The sequence below is a fragment of the Corvus cornix genome, chromosome 1 (genome assembly GCF_000738735.6).
Source record: "Corvus cornix cornix isolate S_Up_H32 chromosome 1, ASM73873v5, whole genome shotgun sequence".
NCBI classification, from domain to species: Eukaryota; Metazoa; Chordata; class Aves; order Passeriformes; family Corvidae; genus Corvus; species Corvus cornix.
Genome location: NC_046332.1, coordinates 5,912,235 through 5,930,571, shown reverse-complemented (window position 1 = coordinate 5,930,571; position 18,337 = coordinate 5,912,235).

Below are 18,337 nucleotides of genomic sequence, written 5' to 3'. Positions count from 1 at the left end.
CCTGGGTCCCCCATGTCCCTGGCTACATTGTGATCAGCCCCCAGAAAGGGGTTTTTAATGCCTTAGGTTCATACTTAAGATCTCAACTCGATCTCTCTGGTTTATCATCCAGACATGAAAGTCTGTGTCTTTCAGTAAGGGAAATGCTGAACAATTCATATTGGTATGAGCAATTTCTGCTATGAAAATGGCCTAGATACTATGAAGTTTCCAGTTATCTTCCATAAGAAAATCTGTATCACCAAATGCAGCTGAGGGCTCAAGCAAGCATCAATAATCTTTGTATTGTGCACCAAACTGGAAATAATTTTTTGCCCCTCAGGGTCAGGTGTGCCACAAGCCACTTGGCTGACCACCCTCATACAGACAGGTCACATTTTGTAAGGTTCCTCACGCAAAGTCTTTGGGCAGCCTAATTAAAGTATTTGCACAAATCATATGGCCTTAAATTCTGGTTTGGCACCTCACCCCCTTGCATTCCTAGTGTTGAATAGCTGGCTGTGATTTTCACTCCATTTCATATTAAAGGTGCCAGAATACAACTCTAGGAGGAAGCACTGGAGAGAATATAGAGTCTGCGTATTTTTAATAGGCAGGTATTACTCCACGTACCGTCCTTCATGGATTTGTGTAGTACTGCATTTGCATATCCTCAAAACAAAGAATTTTTTTTAAGTAAATAAATAAATAAATATCAAATCTTGTACTTCTCGTGCACAGTCACCATCCAAGTCCACTTGGACCAACATCCATCCTCTCTCAGCAATCTCTGTTCCTTGCTTTAGATTTTTAAGACTTAACAGTAAAAGAAAAATCTTTTAGCACAATTAAAAGACGCCAAACCAAAATGACCACAGCTCAGCTTTAAGACTGATGTCTGAAAAATTCAAGAGTTTCAATGTTCAGCATGGCTTCCTCTAGGTAAACATGGCTGGGGAGGGGGAGCTACAGTTCTTTTTTGTTTGCTTGCTTTTTAATTGGTGCAATAGTCAAGCAGATATATGAGCAAAAGCTTTCTCAGAGCATCTCATGTCTTGTGCTACACTATATTCTGTGACCACTTCAGAGGCAGCCAACTGGTTTTAATCATCCCAGTAGGAGACCATCTCATTCCTAGCAGGAAAGCTTCAGGGAAAAAAAAAAGGGAAAACAAAATTTAAAAAATGAGAAAAACTCCGAGCTGGCAAAGACACCATTATTCAGATAAAGTTTTACACTGGGTCCATCTATTCATTCATTGCTGAATGCTGTCTTGTAGGAGCCAGTTTATGCAGAGAGAACAAGAGTCACCTCAGAGTCCTTCCCAGCACCTCCACAGAATGTTTTCGCTTGCTTAGGGCTGTGCATGAGCAACTGCTCAGCACAGAGTGACAGATGGATTTGTCTGAAAGGTCTCTCTGCACCACCAACATGAAAGGGGCTGCTCTGGGCCAAACTACAAGTTGAAGGCATTTAGTTCACAGCCAAAATCCAATTATATATATATATATAAAGAAAATACATTTATAAATGTATTATCCATAAATACATAATCTCTCAATGTCTCATGTATTGGGAGAGTCTGTACTGCCCCAGCTCTGGCCACAGTCAGTTCCCTGCCTTCCCTCATTTCTGTCTCAGTGGAACAAGAGTTGGATTTCTCATCCTGAAATGGGACTTAGGTCACATCCTGGGGGCAAGGGAGGGCCAGGCCAGAGCAAAGGAGTGTCACTGGGACAGTGGTGACCCTCAACACTGACTCCAGCACTTTTTAAGCTCCTCTGATTTATGCCAGCAGTTTGGTTTTTCTTTGAAGAGGATGACTTTAAAGTTCCCCTCAGCCTCCCATTAAGCAATTAAACCACATCTTCTATTCTCACAATCTGTTGGATGTTTTAAACAGATTTATTTCTATGAAATGAGTCACTGAAGGTGAAATGATTTCCCATCCTGGAAAGTATTATCTCCCTAGAGTACCTAGACAAGCTCCAGTGTAATTTTCTACACCCTGTGCCTGCAGTACTCTTGTTGAAACATCTGAGGCCCAAATTTATGCTGGAACATGTGCAATAGGAGACAAAATTTGGCTCCCCAAGTGTGAAATAGTTTAGTTGTCTACTGACTCTACATCAAAAAAAAGAAAAAATCATCAGCTTCTTGGGAAGGATTAATTTTAAAAACTTAAAGTAGTAAAGAGGTGAGGAGAGAGAAAAAAGAAAAGAAAAAACCACTTCATTTTTTACACAGTCAATATCCCTTCATAATGCTCTGTTGAAAACACTGACATGCGATAAACTTCTTTTGCCCCAAAATAAAGCAAATATTTTTCTGCTATCTTGAATTTCTCTTTCATCTTCCTAGCTAATGTTTATAAAGCATTTGTTGACACAACCAGGCTTAATTACAATTTACAGGAGCAATCTTCGTCACACCATCTGAATTCAGGTACCTCTGACAGCCAGCAGACACTATGTTCTGCATTTGACTGGATCAGCAGCAGCTTTGATGCTCATTTTCAATCCATAGTTAAAAGGAGACCAGACTTAGCCTCCCAATACTCTGATAAAAATGAAAACAGATATCATTCAATGAGATTTTAATCTCCAGTTCAAGCAAAACCAAAACTGTTTCGGGGATCCTGCAGGACTCTCGGCTGACAAGGGGTGGCTGCTCCTGCTGCACATTCCCAGCCGGGCCGCCCGTGCTGTCACCCAAGCCAGGGGGAAGGCAGCTTTCCTAAGGGTCCAGCCAAACCTGCACCACAAAACCCCTGCTGACAACCCCAGGCATTTGATTCCAAGCATGGTGACATTTTCCTGGCTCAGAAATGTGTGTATGTGAATATTGCTGGTGGTTAAAGAGAGTAAATCACCAAGACCCATGGTCTTCATATGCAGCAGAGAATGAATTGTTGTGGAAGATGGGAATAGTGGGATCACACATCCCTCTGTTCCACCACTGCGAGACACCACGGTGTCCCAGTGACCAGCACAGAACCTGCTTCCTCCCTGCAGGACCACATCAGCTCTTACCCCCCGGCTTTGCTCATCCTTCCAGCCTCCCGCCGCACATTCCTCCCACCCATCATAAACACGGAGAGCAAAGCCCAGGGATTTTGCTGAACAGAGCTCTGAGTGGAGGGGATAAAGCTGTAGGACCTGATACCCCACTACATGAAAGCAAAAGATGCCAAAGTCTTAAAGTACTTTGGCAGAGAGCTCGCTCTGTATAACTAAGAATGCAAGCTCTGTGGTTAGTTTAATCCCTGGAATAGCTCTGCAGATTTCTGAGTAATATTGCACAGGGCAAGTTTGGCTGTAATTTTTTTTATATATCTTTAAATTATTTATTGGTGTACAGCCCTTTCTTTTCTTTATATAAGCTTTCTTCTAAAACATACAGGAGAAGTGAGACAAGCAAGTATCTGTCTGAAAACAACTTCCACTGTAAAAATTTTGAATCCTGGGAGAGAAATTAGTTCTCGTAGCTGCCCAAGCAGCCATGCAGCCCCATCTAGAAAGGATACATCTGCTGCCTCAAGGAGTTTTTCAAGGAAAAGGGCATTCAAAAACTTTTTATTAGTTTTATTAGTATTTTTATTGCCATTAATTGATTCTGAAGCTGTCAGACCTGCACCAAGCTGTTTCTGCGTTATTGTCACTCTGCTGTGTCCAGAGAAATAACGTCAGGACAGAGATGGAGTAGAAGGGAGTTGCAGGAGTGGGACAGATGAGTTGGAGTTATTACAGGGTATTTCAGAAATATTCTCTATTTTCCCCTTTTCTTCAAACACAGGCTTAACATCTGAATACAAAACTTTAGTTTAACAGAGAAAAGGGAGAGAAATGGTTTATGATTTCCATATGTTTTGGTACCTTTATAATAAAGGCATGGTAATACTTAAATTGTGTTAAGCTTCAAACAGCTGGTACTGTGTTTGTTACTATAATCATCTCTCTAATTATAGTGGAATGTGACAAAAAAAAAGTAAAAAAGGGGGTTGCTTTGACAGCTCTGCACTCAGGGCTCCCAACAGGCCACCAATTAGAACCTGGAAAAAGGAAGGAACTTATAAAAACTAATGGCTGCTCAGCAATGGGATATAGGCTTATTTTTGTTATAAAAGTACTTTTTTTCCCCCTACAAAAAATCTAGGCTCCTTTAGCTACAGCAACTTTATTTAGGTCACATTCATGATATATAAACAAAATTAAAGATCTTTTTGTCAGTCAACACTTCTCTTCTGTTTTTCCAATTATATCCCCTGGTTTCTATAAACATGCAAAACCTGTCATGAGCCTAAAAGTGAGTTCCTGATGATAAATGAAGATATTCTGATTTCCAAAAGTCCATGATCGGTCTGAAGGGTTTTAGTCAGTGGTTCTGTGTAAATTTGCACAAAATGATCCAAGTCCCACAGCATTCAGAGAACAGGTTTACAACGCACTCATCCAGCCTCTATCCACTGGTGACCCATTTCTTCTCTCTCAGACTCAGTGACACCTCCCATGCTTAAGGAAGAAAAAACCCATATGGATACATACACTATATATAAACAACATAACACACACAATAATGCTGAGCACCCTCAGTGTTATTTAAGGCAGCTTAAAAAACAACACACAGAATGAGATGTAGAATGTGGTCCACTAAGGAAGTCAGTTATCCCAGTGCAAGGTTTAATCCAGCTGCACAGAGGTTAATGGGTATCTTTTCCCTCACTCCAGTGCAGTTGGATTTGGCTTAATTACTTTCTCTGTAATGAAAACAGCTTTTTACCCCTGCTTCATTTCTTTTACCACTGCTCTGTAGCTTCCATACCTTGTCTTTTCCACCACCCTGTTGTTGACATTTTAAAATAGAATTACATTTCCAATGTACAAGCACAATAGTTTGTGAATTCAAAACTCATTTAAGTGAAGGCAAATAAAGCTTTTCAAATGTTTTCAGATCTTGGTTTTGGTGCTTGTCTGAGTCTATCCCACAATACTTGGAAATTCAATTTTCTGTTTTGAAATTACACAGAATGTTTTTCCACAGAGAAGACTTGCCTAGGAAGTTCAAAGAAAGCCAAGTTTGAACAGGCATTTTTTATTTTTAAATCCCTGCATTGAGGATATTTGTACCCAGAAGCTCTGCTCAATGACAGCTGCACAATGAGAGCCTCAGCTGGAGGAAGGGTTTTGCTGGTATTGTCTGTCATTTCAAAGTGAGATGGTTCTAGCAAGAACCACTTATCTATGAACACACATGGCACACAAGTAATTCTGGCCTCCTATCCAAAAGAATCCTTTTAATTTGGCATTTGCAAACACGACTCCTGATGGGAGAGGTTCCTCTTTTTGGTGGGGGGTTGATTGGTTGTTCAGTGGCTTAATCCTACTTTACTTAAGAGCAAAGATTCTGATTCAGCCAAGGACTTGTGCCTAAATGCAATCACTCATATAAGCTATACACTTGCCCCAAGTTTTGATGATGGCCTGAAAGGCTGTAAATTTATAAAAGAAAAATACACTTACAGTTTATACTCAAATATGTTTGAAAAAATATATAGGGAGTAACCAAACTGGTCTTTCAATAAGGTTTTTCTACCAGCATTTTCTTCAGTTCTTTAAGGCTCCCATTTTCCATGAACTTCTTACTCCATTTTGTCTAGATATGATAAAACCCACACATCTTTGAATGCCTTGTAATGAAAATCAAAAGTAATGGCCTCTTGAAGGTGTACATGGTTGATTTCAGTGCTTTCAATATTAGTATTAAAGGAGAGAATGTACACAAGAGATGAGAATGTCGTCTTGAATACCTGCTGCAATTTAGACTATGCTACAAAAGTTACATCAGTTAGGTTGTCTCATTGGCCCATCAGTTATTAGCATGGAATAAATGTTTAATTGCTCCATTTCTCTTCATGGCATACCTTTGGTCACCAAAGTTTTTGTATTTATATCTGCAGCTACAGCAGTGGAAGACATTTCCTGAGAGAAGTCACAGAAATTTAAAATGGGTATTAATTTTTAATGACTCACTCTTTTCTTACCATTGCACGTAGCAGGCATTCGGAGAATACATCCTTGAAACAGCTCTAATACGTGTTTCCTATTATTTCAAACATTGCAACAGGCATCCAGAAATCTCTGCAAGAATCTTAAAGCTTATCAAGATGCCTTCCTACACGGTAACATTCTTTCCAGTTTCTGCTGTGAAGTTAAAGTCCATCTGGTTTTGGAACCCTAGCTTCTGAAAGCAGTTAATTAGTTCATGTAGATTTTCCATTAGTGATCTCACTGAACAGACTGAAATTGCTCTCAGAAACTAGCATTGTATCCTTCCACACTCTGCAGCTTCTTTCCTGCTCCCATGCAGCCCCGTGACAGTGATTCAAAAAGTATTTGTGGTGCACAAGAGTAAAACCCTTTCCTTTATCAAAAGATACTTTGGCCTTACTAAGGCCTTGATTGCTAGGGAAGCTGCACCAGGCTGGCTTCTGAAGTTGATATTCATGATACATAAAATTTTAATCTAAAAGTTTAATCCAAAAGAGATAATCCCACTACAGCTACAAGGCAAACTTGTATAAAGCCACTTGGTGAGCCCTTTTGCCACCCAGATCTTTGTCACTTGTCCCTGACAGGTTGCCTCCAGGGACGTGCTGTGTGCTCAGCCTGTCCTACCCACCGAGCCAGGCACGTCAGCTTGGCTGTGCTTATCTCCTAACAAATATAAACCTAGAGCAACACAACATCCCAATGGCTTACAACATTTTCTGAGCTTCAAACCCAGCTCTGGTGTAAGAGGTTACTCTCCAACATGAACAAAGCACAAGGCTCAAAAAGAGCTAGGCATGCAAAGGGTATTTTTTCCTCTTTTCAAGCATGTAAGACTGTATATTTCCACTAAACCTCCTGGAGATGGACTGATACATCAGAGATTTCCATGCAACTAGTTAAATCATGGTTTCTATTTGTTTCACACAGACAGAGCTACAAGAAAAAAAAAAAATTAAAAAACCCACTGCAAATAACAATAACACAGAAACCATGTCAGAGAGGGAATCTGGTCTGCTGGCTTTCTCTAATCATGCTGCAGCCAGTCAAAAGAGGTTCAAACAGGATCTTTCCAGAACAAAAACCCAAAAAGTGATAACAACACTGATAGAAATGACAGAGTGGGGAGGGTTTGAACACATTCAGTGAAACCTTTGCCAGAAAAGGCTGACATCTCAAAGAACACCTGGAACGGGACATGATGATCCACACCCCAGGATGGTGGCACCGATGGCAGCACGAGGCTGGGCGGTCCCTTCGTTCAGCCCTGCCCCCGCTGGCAGCCTTCCCCAGAAGCAGAGCTGTGCACAGGCTGCTCCCGGGCATCACCTTTCCTGGTGTTTCAGGTCTAGTTCAGGGAAGCTATCCCACACAGCAAGCTGTCTCCTCACTTCAAAAGTTATACAACTTCCATTCTTTCCCCTGCTGCATTCCCCTTCCTGCACACACACACAGTTTTTGACCAATGTAAGAATTTCCTTTTTAAGGCCACTTCTGAGACCACGCTGTGCACCTCTACCGGGGTAACAAGTTGGTTATAATAGCACTGATTTATTCTGCAGTGTTAAAAGGATCATGTTAAAAAATTAAACTCTCAAAGCAAACCAAAGAGTGCTGTAAAAGCAGGTACAGGTAAAGCACTCAGCTTTACTGAATGACCAGTTTCATAGTAAGTTACATCACTACCCATTTCACCTCCTGCTCAACAGCTTTCCCCAGCCTTGTTTCCCAGCTTGAATTCTTTAGATGAGATCAGCTGTTCATATCCAGTTCATAAACAGCTGGAGAGATTTACCCTGCTGTGAATGAGACTTTGTTTGTGTCACTCAGGACAATTAGCTCAATCTTAATTCCTCTGTTAAGGACAGAAAAGCAGCCTGCTGAAAGAGTGCACACAAGACCTAAATACATATACAGGTGTCCTCAAAGTAGTTTGTAAATATGAGAGCCTGTACATAGTTTTTAAGGGTAGATTTACAGCGTAAATCCCTAGATCTTAAAAAAATGAAGACAAAACCTCTACAGGTATATTCAGTCCAAAACCATTTGCTTTCACTGTGGTTCATACAGCTACTTTTCATGTTAGCAGTTCGGTGCCAGCAAAAATGCTATTGCCTTCAATAATAATTAGAGAGGTGGCAGCAAGGGTGTTCTAATTAAAGCGGATTTAACTTTTGTATGTTAATTACTCTCAGTTAGTATCAATCAAGTAGAGGAATAATGGGGTCGTTTCACATTTAAATCACAGAAGCTTCAAGCATAAGCTGCCTTAGAGGAAATTACCTTGTAATTTAACAGTGTTATTAATAATTGCTTGTAAATGGTAACAGCCAAGCTGTTGCTCAGGCTGTGCCTAGTGGTTGCAATTATAACCATCCACACAAAAACTGACAGAGGTAAATTCTAAATAATCCTTTCTCAGGGTTTCAATCTGCTCATTTTGTTTACATCTCCTGCCTTCGTAATTAATGTTATCCATCTTTGCCCATCAGCCAGACATTCGTTTCGCAGGGCACTACGATGTGCTGTTTCACCACACCATCCCTGCCTGTGCTCACCTGCCTCCTGACAGCAGGGGGACCTCCCTGTTCTCCCAGCTGCTCTCAGCTGCACTTACAGGCAATTTTTCCAGCGTAAAGACCTGCTTTTACATGCAGCAGTTAACACAGAGTGAGACTACAGTGTGAGAACTAATTGATAATATTGTCCACTGACACATTTCAACTTCCTTTTGCCTGTGCAGTCTCTATTTAGAGTCTAAATACATAACCAAGCAACTGGTACATGTTGTCCACAGAAAATAAAATACTTATCTTCATAATGAGCTTAAATCCTTAAGTTATGGGTAGTTTTTTCTGAAGGGGTGGAGAGAATGTGCGTGCATCTCACCATTAGATAGGAGTAGCTTGGGAAAGCAGATCAAAATTAATATCAAAATGCTGTTTACCTTCAGCTGAGCTATAATTTTACTCAAGGACTCTGGCAGCAGGAGATCTTGTGCTGTCTTACCCATTCCAAGAAACACTGTTATTGTGCATCCACCAAAATAAAAGACTGCACCCCTTAAAGAATTCAATGCAAATGAAATCTTCTCTAAAAATTCCCAAGAGGAAAAGAATATTTTTTAAAAATGGGTAGGAAGAACCTCTAATCTGCAAGACTGCATGATTGCCTCAGTAAAGAAACTAAATACATAAGTACAACAAAACACAGCAAACACATCATGGTGTGCCTCTAAGCTTCCTCTTACTTAAGGATCTCAGGTAACTTTTGAAAGTTTTCCTAAATGAGCAGCTGCAGGAAAGTTACTGCAAAGCCAAGTAACATCTTCAACTTCAGCAACAGAATCACAGAAGATATGACCCACATATCAGCTTTAGCTGATTTCAGTGCTCCTGGCCAGACCCTACTGAAACAAAGAAGGCCATTTCACTGGTGAAAAGATAGATGAAAACTTACCTGAGTTGTAGTCTTTTCTCAGGAATGGTCTGGTGAAATACAACAAAATCTCTTATCTCTTTCTTCAGCTTGGTCAGCAGTCAGCTCAACTATGAATTTCTATGTAATTACTCTGAAATCAAGCTTTTCTTTATCTTACAACACACTGATCACAAAGTACAATGTTCATTTCTATCCTGGAACTGAACTCTCCTTTGACAATGCTCACTCAGTGAGCCAACACCTATAAAACCAGAGCAGCATCCATCAGTCTGTGTCTCCTAACCACTGTTTCCTCCCTCCAGACATTACATCAGGGGTGCTAAGAAGTCTGTCCATATTCAGCTGTGTACTGAGAATGGCAACACCTGTTACAGGGCTCTGATGTGCACAAAACACCCAGAATCAAGGGTGGTACTGCTTTTTTTTTGGATAACTTTTTGGTATTAAAGCACTTCCATAATAGGACAGAAAGAACAAAGTGGAGGAATTGTTTTGCTGAACTTCTGGGAAGTTTTCATAGACAGCTTCCTCTTAGTGAGTCAGTTTATAGGGAGAGGGAGAAAACATAACCTGAGAACTGTTTTCTTGTACCCATTTGAACTTTTAGAAGCCATGACTAGGGTAGGAATATGGAGACAAACAGATATGGCCGAGGAGCAGCACTGACAGAGCTGCACTCCTGTACAGCTCCTGGCTCTTCGCAGGGGTTGTGTAAAGCTGAGTCTTTTTCAGAGGCTGAGCACTGTTTGTAGCAGACACAAATTGCGTTTGGATCCCACAACACTTTCTCTACCATTTGTTTTCGGATGGTCTCACGTTGCTCTCTCCTTGAAATGTCCCACATGTCATTTCAGAGCTCAGTAAGTTGCTCTCTCTTAAGGCACTTTTTTTTCCTGAGATTTATTTCAGGTTCTCTCCTTCCTTGAGCCTCTTGTGCTTTTCTCAAGAAGGGACAGGAAATGCTACAGATGCACCTGCTCGGAGATCACAGTAAGGCACTTGCAGCTTCCCATATGGGAATTAATCTCTTAATTAACAGACAGCAGAAAACCACATGAAAAAGTATAGCTCTGAGAGACCAGGCCAGCATTTTGTATCCTTTTTTCATGTATAATTTACAAAGATAGTGCTGGGCAGCAAAGGAATAAAGTGAATATTTGCCTTTTTTTTTTTTTTCCCAGAGCTTGAAAGAAAGCAGTGTAGAAAGCAGATCTCCTGAATCAGCATCCTGCTGGGCGGGCTGGATGCAGCTCCCTCACCTCACTCACACTGCTCGGTGTGGGATGCGACCCACAGCAATGGCACATCTGTCCCGAGGAGTCTGGCAGAGCCAGGGACAGCAGGATGCTGGGGATGATTTTCTGCCTTTTGGCCTCTTTTATGCTCCTTAACGTCAGCGTTAAGTGAGTGTGAATGAGCACAAGCAGTGCTGAGTGGGGACATTTCACACCCACTTGGTGCAGGTGCAAAGAACTGTGCAAAGTGCAGAGCAGGGAGCACAACACACCCTTCACGCAATCCTGCTGAGGCTGTGAATAGTACACGAGGAAATGATCCCTCGGTGACAGCGAGTTTTGATGCACTTAAACCTAAATCTTGTTCCTCTTTCCAACAGGAGTGTACTTTCCAGATTAATGAGAGTGACGCGAGAGTAGGATTTGGCCTCTGTTCTGTGTGTCTTACCCTTTCGGGGGTCCCTGCCATAATATTGCAAATACATCTCTGATTTTTTTGGGTTTCCTGTTGAAGTTAGGATCCGGGCCCCCAAAATGGGTCGGGGGAAATAACCCAAAATAACTGAAACATCTCCAGGCCTTTCCCTTCCTCCCACAGTAGCCAAATTATGCCAACTGCAGCAGCAGAGTCCCATTTTACCTGGATCCAAAGATGAATGGGAAGCTGGGTCTTCTGAGCTATAATGGAGGACAAATATCTGATAAACCATTTCCAAAATTGCTTTCAATTTGTGCTGTTGTACAACACATCCAGTAACCACAGAATAACAGGAGTGCAACTCAATTTTTGTGCACTGCAAGGGTTCAGATGGCTTAATGATAGATAATAGCTCACAGTTCACAAATGTCTTCTTCTCTTAGGTTTAGCTTAGTTCAAGAACATTCTGTCTACAGATATAGACAGTCAAATTATTTGGGGGTTAAAAATACAATGTGGATAAACACCAATATGACAGTGTTGGCCACAGGAGACGGAAATGATACCTGGTTGTCACTTCAGAGCAGAAAATTACACCTCCCAGTGACTTCATAGTATTAGCAGTCTCAAAACTAATGATGAAAAGGACAAAAGCTTTATTGTTAACTGTCTTAGCCCATGTTGCTGATGTTAATATTGAAAGACCCCAAACAACAAACCAACATACAACATCACAGCAGAAATCTCCCACTAAATGGAAAAAAACAGGTATCAGGAAGCCCAGCAGTCATAAACTTCAATTTGATAACTAAGAATTGCACTCTTTATGCAAAGACACTGAGGCATGTAAGAAGATTTGAGTTTTAGATCACTTTGGAAACTCATTTATGGTTCCTGAAGATGGCCAGCTTGGTGCAAGCACGCTGAATGGCCACTCTTATGAAGACCAACAACAAAAGCACTAGCAGCAAGATGCACAAGCTCCCAGCGGTGGATCCAGCTCTCGAAGACTGAATCCCTGCAGGAAGGCCTGCTTTCAAAAGCAGTCATAGTGCTGGTATCCCCAAGGAGCCACTAGTGTTGGCCATGAAGCAACAATCTCACCCCTGCTGGGAGGGCTTGAGTCACAGCTCCTGGTGTCCCTCCTAGAAAGCTCTGCTTCCAGCCCTTTTTCATCGGCTGCTGTTGTTAATGATGGGGCCATAAATTAAAGTGGATTATAAAAGCAGTATGTCATGACAGGTACTGGAAGCGATGGCTGCAGCCTCTGCCATGTGGTGTGACAGTCACCAAGCGCTGCCAATGTGATGTATTGTGACTATCAGTTGGAGAGACACCCCCTCATGCCAAAACCAACAGGGTCTCAACTGAGGCCCAGCAGAAGCAGTACATAATTCAGGGAATAATTCTCTCAGAAAAGCCCTTGAGTATGGCTAAATAATGACCTTGTTTACCTCATTTAGCCCCAAGTTCTCCAAGTATGAGTTGGCCATGAAGAGCTCTTGTGCTCTCTGATATCTAGCTGGGACAACGTGTCCCGTCTTTGTTTTCAGCCATCAGGCTTGTGTCAAACACACCCTGACAGCTGCAAAATTTTTTGGTGAAAACAATAATTCCACTTTTCCTTTCCATCTGCCTGCAGATGGTTTAAATCTGACCCATCAAACAGCAAAGAAAAAAAACAAAAAAAAAAAGGAAAAGTAATATTCCAGCTGAAACGAAATTATAATGATTACTGATTTCATATATCTCATGAAATCTCAGGCCTGAGATTTGCATAAGAGTCTTTGTAATGGTGAATTAAACTGTGCACAGGAGAACTGGAGGTTTTATCAGTGGATCTGGGTTCTCCATACTTCCTCTCAGACCTCTGCAAGCTAGCAAACAGCCACATGAAAAATAATCAGCAGTGTCTGTCACGGATGACAGCTGCATCTTCTCCCTCACTAGGGAGAACCTTTGTCAAGAACCACAGAAGTACAGCCCAAAGTATTACAAGGGAATTGTTTCTGAAGGGACAGATTTGAAGCTTGAGGAACTTAGTTTCAATGTTAAGTTTCTCCATGCTTCAAATCCAAATAAAAAAGGAAAAATTGATATAATTCCCTTTTTTTTATCAACTCCTGCACCACAAACACTGTTTTGCAAGTGCCCACTGTGAATGCTGAGTTTGTTCATCAAGGTTTTGCTTGCCAGGCACTGTCCAACCGGTTTCAGTGCATGTTTGACAGGACCAGCACACACTGCAAAGTATCACAGACACAAAGCAACTAAAAGAAATTCCTTTCTGCCAGTGATCTGGGGGTGAAGAACGAAATGCTGTGTCTTCTTGTGCTGGTCTCACCACAACGTGCGGGCATCGGATGGAGGAGGAAAGAAAGAAGTTCAGTGTTCTGTTCTTGAGTTGTTTCTGGCTCTCTGTTTGGCTTACCGAAATCTGGCACAAGTAGTGTTTTCTGGTCTTTTGATGTCTACTTTCATACAGAGAGCAACTATTTCTCCATCACAGAAGAGAACAGAAAACCAGGCCATATAGGAGCCATAAAAAAGTAAAATTTTTTCAGTCATGGGCTTTAACAGTGGCTTCAAAAATTTTACTACATCATCCAGACTGGTTGCAATTTCTGGTCATTTCAAGGTGAAACTGGTGGTGGCATATATGCAAGTCACAGGAAGATTTTATGTGGGGTAAGAGCCAAGGAAACAAGAGTTCAGGAATGTGTCACTCTGTAAAGTAGGAGAATGTAGAATTAAGGAATTGCAAATTGCTGTAGATTGCCAGAGTGTTCATCCCCACGGTGACGGGGACACCAGTAAGGTGACATTACAGCACAGGCCAGGTGATGATGAGGTTCAGTACCAGATCTCATAAAGATCTCCTTAAGCCTGGTCACAGAGAAATCTCAGTGACAGCAAGGCAAAGAGGCCAGCTAACACTGCCTGGGAGCAAGGAGAATGAGCAGCAGCAAATCTGTGTAGGATGCACTTAGGCTATTTCCATGGACAGAGTAAATGGGACTTTTCCTGAGGGAGCCAGAAGGACTCCTGAGCTGCTCTGCTTCCACTTTGTCCTTCACCCAGGCTGCTGTTCCTGTCAAGCACTTCCCTTTTTTGTCACTGAAACCACCAAGCAAACAGAAAGAGCTTCCATTTGTTCTGCACCTTTGGACATCTACACATCCAAGTGTCCCAGCTGATGGACAGGAGAAACTCAGTGTGCACACAGAAGTGTGACACAGAGCTGCTGCTCCATGGGCCTGGACATCCACACTGCCAGACAGCCAGGAGTTTGGAACACTGCCCTTAAAGCAGTGGGACTGGAAAACAAGAGCAAGGAAAGAGGTGGAAAAAACTCAGTAAAAACAACAGGTGGCTAAGTCACACCAAATATCCTGTAGAACTTGGAAGTGGTACAGTTACTACGCATAGAGGATGAATTACCCTCTGGAAGGGTGTCTAAAAAGCAGCATAATGGTCAATTTAAAAAAATATGTTAAGAGTTTCGGTGATTTTTTTTTCTTTTCTTCTCACTGCAGTGCTCCCTAAGCCTGATGCAGGGATGTAGGCTTCAACTCTCCCTGGCTAAATAAAGGCTAAATTGAGGTTGCAAAACTGTCTTCCTCTCCTAAGCAACAGATCCAGCTCAGGAAATTGAGCTCCATGCGCGGGTGACTAACGCTGTTGTCACGCTCGTTACGCGGCGCTGCCCAAGGACGGCTCCGCTCTCCCACTGCCCTTCCTGAAGGGCCAAGCTCAACCAGACCCAGCACTGTCCCACCTCTGGTGGAAAGGGATTCCTGTGTGCTGCACTCAGGTGCCCTGTGGAAAGCAGTTCCCCCGTTCACTAAGAGGTTCTTCACAGAATTTCAGTCAGACTTCAGGGGATCACTCCAGCCCATCCAGCCTCCTCCCTCTCAGTCCAGTGGGAATCACAGATTATCTTGGAACAGACACAGATGCTTAAAAAAAGACAGGATGATGGAAAAAAACATTACAGAGAGCCTCCTCACGTGAGCAATGAGTACACCCCACAGCTGTTAGCTTTGTTTTGCATATTTTACATATTTACATACACAAGATATTTCCAAACATCCTTGTGTTTATTTAAAACTCAATCAGAAACATGTCTGGCAAAACAGATCCAGTGCAAATATATTTACTGGATGACACTTCCCTGCATTGTTTTTAAAATGCATTAGGGGTCCAAGGCTCCAAAAAAAAAAAAGGAAAAAAGTCATAGTTTTCCAAATGAGGAACACCTAACTCTGTAATCCTTCAGTATTCACCTTACAGCAAAGGCCTTCAGCCAAACAGTCTGCAAATGAATGAAGCAACACTTCTAAAACAAGGGCAGCTGCTACATTAGAGAAAGGGCTTTTTCTGCTCACATGTCACACATGCCAGTTGCTTATGGGTGGGTGGTGGGGGTGGGCTGGAATGGCAATAAATCCTTCGAAGGAAAGGCTGAATAGCCCTCCTCAGATGGTGTAGGGCAGTTTAAAAAAACCCCATTTCAAGATCAGAAAGGGGATGTGGGTGTAGGTGTGTGCCTCCTCCTAAAAGCATATCCTAGCTTAAAAACAGGCGGTGGCACCCACGTGCACGCTCATCTTCAGGGAGTATTAACTCACCTCCAGAAAAGGTCAGATCACCGCCTGACAAAGTGCTGTACCATAAACATTTCTGCTTTTTCTTTGTACAACATCCTTTCTCTCCCAGCCCAGCCAGCCAGGAAGGGCACTGGGTAGCCCCACTGCCCACAGTCACTCTCTGAGGGCACGACACACCTGGAAAGCCACAGAAAAGAGCATAGGGATGACTTCTCACATCTTCCCCCAGTTAGAAAACCAAGGGGATCATGGGCTGACTGCTGCTCCACATTACCTTGTCAAGCTGCCTTGTCAGGTGGAGCAGGGGTCTGTCCCTCAGTGCCAAGGGATTAACTTCTCCACAAAAGCAAACCAGAAAGTAAAGGGCGCAGAGCGAGCAGGGGTATTTGTGCAATTTGTGGCATTCCCATTCAGCATGGGCTCTGTTGCCCACAAATCAGACAGGGCAGTGAAGGAAAAGCACACCAGCAAGTAGGGAAGATTTATCCGGACTGCCACCCCAAAAGGGCTTCACTGATGGAGCTCTACAGAAGCTTCCTCATTGGCTTCTACACACATGCCAAAAAATAAGTGCATACCTTTTACATTGGCCATTTGAGAGAGACCAGGGAGTTTCCCACTGAGAAACTGGCTTCCTTAAAGTTGAATTTTCTCTTTAGCCATCTCCATCAGAAAAGAATAGAGTGCTATTCTTAAAAGGGAACAGATTTTTTGGTTTTGGCCAGAGATAGAAATCTTTGTTGCTATATTTGGCTTCCAATGCAGGACTCTCTGCTTGCTGGTGGGAGGAGGAAATTAGAGCTGGTGTTACTCATAACTAAATGGGCACGAAAAACAAACCATCTCCCTTTGAACATCGGTGCTACTATGGGCATTCACATAACAAATCATTTTCAAAGCCTGTGATACCTCTGTACATGCAACAGCCAACATCAAAACTTTATTACCGACTCATTTTCCCATAGTGATAAACTGTTGCAGATGTACAGTTATTGTCAAGGCAAACACATTGGTGCAGTTCCTGGTGTTGGTTTGTTGTTTCGGGTTTTTTTTAATATAATTTCTTACTTGTCTTCAAAGAAAGCAAAAGTGATATTTTGGAGACAGTTACTGGAAGGCTGTGGCATCCAGCCCCCCTCCTCCTCCTCCTCCTAGCAGCCCCAAAAAAGAAATCAGCTAAATTACTCGGCATCCCAGCCCAACGCACAGCTCAGCCGTGAGGAATTCTCACCAGATGTCTTGGTCCCCACCCAGCCTCCCACGTCACGCAGGCAGCATAAACCCTCTGAGCCCGAGGTCCTGCCAGGACGGCCGGCCCCACCATGCCTGGAATGTCTATGACAGGCAGGTGACACCCCTGTCCCACCAGGGACACCCAGCCACAGCCACCCCAGCCACGCTTGTCTGCCCCATCAGCACAGAGGAGTTCAGTCCCACTCCTCTCCTTTCTTGTGACCTTCCCCTGTGCAAGGTGGATTGAGCACCAGAGGCTACCCAGCTAGATCCTGGCTCTGAAGGAAGTACCGCTCCCATGCACCCTTCTAGGGCCCAGTTTCCAGTTGGTAACACACAAAACAAGATTTATCCGGATGTAACTGGTAAGATCCTCCACAGGTGTTAAGTTCACTAAAGCCAACGGAGTGCCAGTGATTGGAGTGGATCATTGTAAATAAAATCCGTCACAAAACAATGTATAACTTCCCCTGCTTTCATGTCTTGATGCCATGAGAGTACATGGTTATTTCTCACCTGGAAACCCAGGTGAGGTTATTTCTCACCTGGAAACCCAGGTGTGCGGCAAGGCAGCTGGAGACCAGCTCTGGCAAGAGCAGAAGCTACAGAGAGAACAAAAAGCACTTCAGGTATCCCACTCCCCAGATTAGCACACTCCTGCTTCCTTAAAGCACATTTCTCTCTGTGGGTAACTGTGGTTGTCTTAAAGCAAAGGGGTCCCATGCCTCTTCTCACTGACTAAACCACAGTGTGCACACCTTACTTCAAAGAAATTTTCTGCAGTGCTTATCCTACGTTTTCCTTCCAAATTTCTAAGTCCTCACATTATTCTGGTATTTTTTGACAGCTGTCACATCCCACTCCAGATCATTCATCATGAGGCATTATTTATTTTCCAGCAGTCCGCATCCCATCTTCATCTCCGCTGTCCAAGGAGATTGTTCCTGTCCCAAGAGCTCCCAACCCCATTCTCTCCTACAGAAAGCTTTTTGAACCCTCTCTTCTCCTTTCCTGGCCTCCCTCTCCCGGAGTTATTGGCTGACAGCTCTCCACACCTCTTTCTCACAGCCTGAGAAAGAAGAGCACAGTGACTCTGCACAAAGTACTGTGTTCACTGTCTGGTCCAGGAAAGAGGGCCTGGAGCGGGATGTATGGGAAAAATCCTGCTCATCTCCCGATGCTCTGAAACAGAGCACATCCCATATGGTCAGGATCTTCAGAGGATTTTGCAACTAAATTCTTAACAGCTCCCTGCTGATTGCGTGCAAGTGGCAATTTTTCAAAAGCTGAGTGCTTGGCCAAAGCTTGGAGGTTTTTTTTCCCCTACTGTTGGAGCAGTAAATGATGTATCTGTGACCAAAACACCAAACCTTC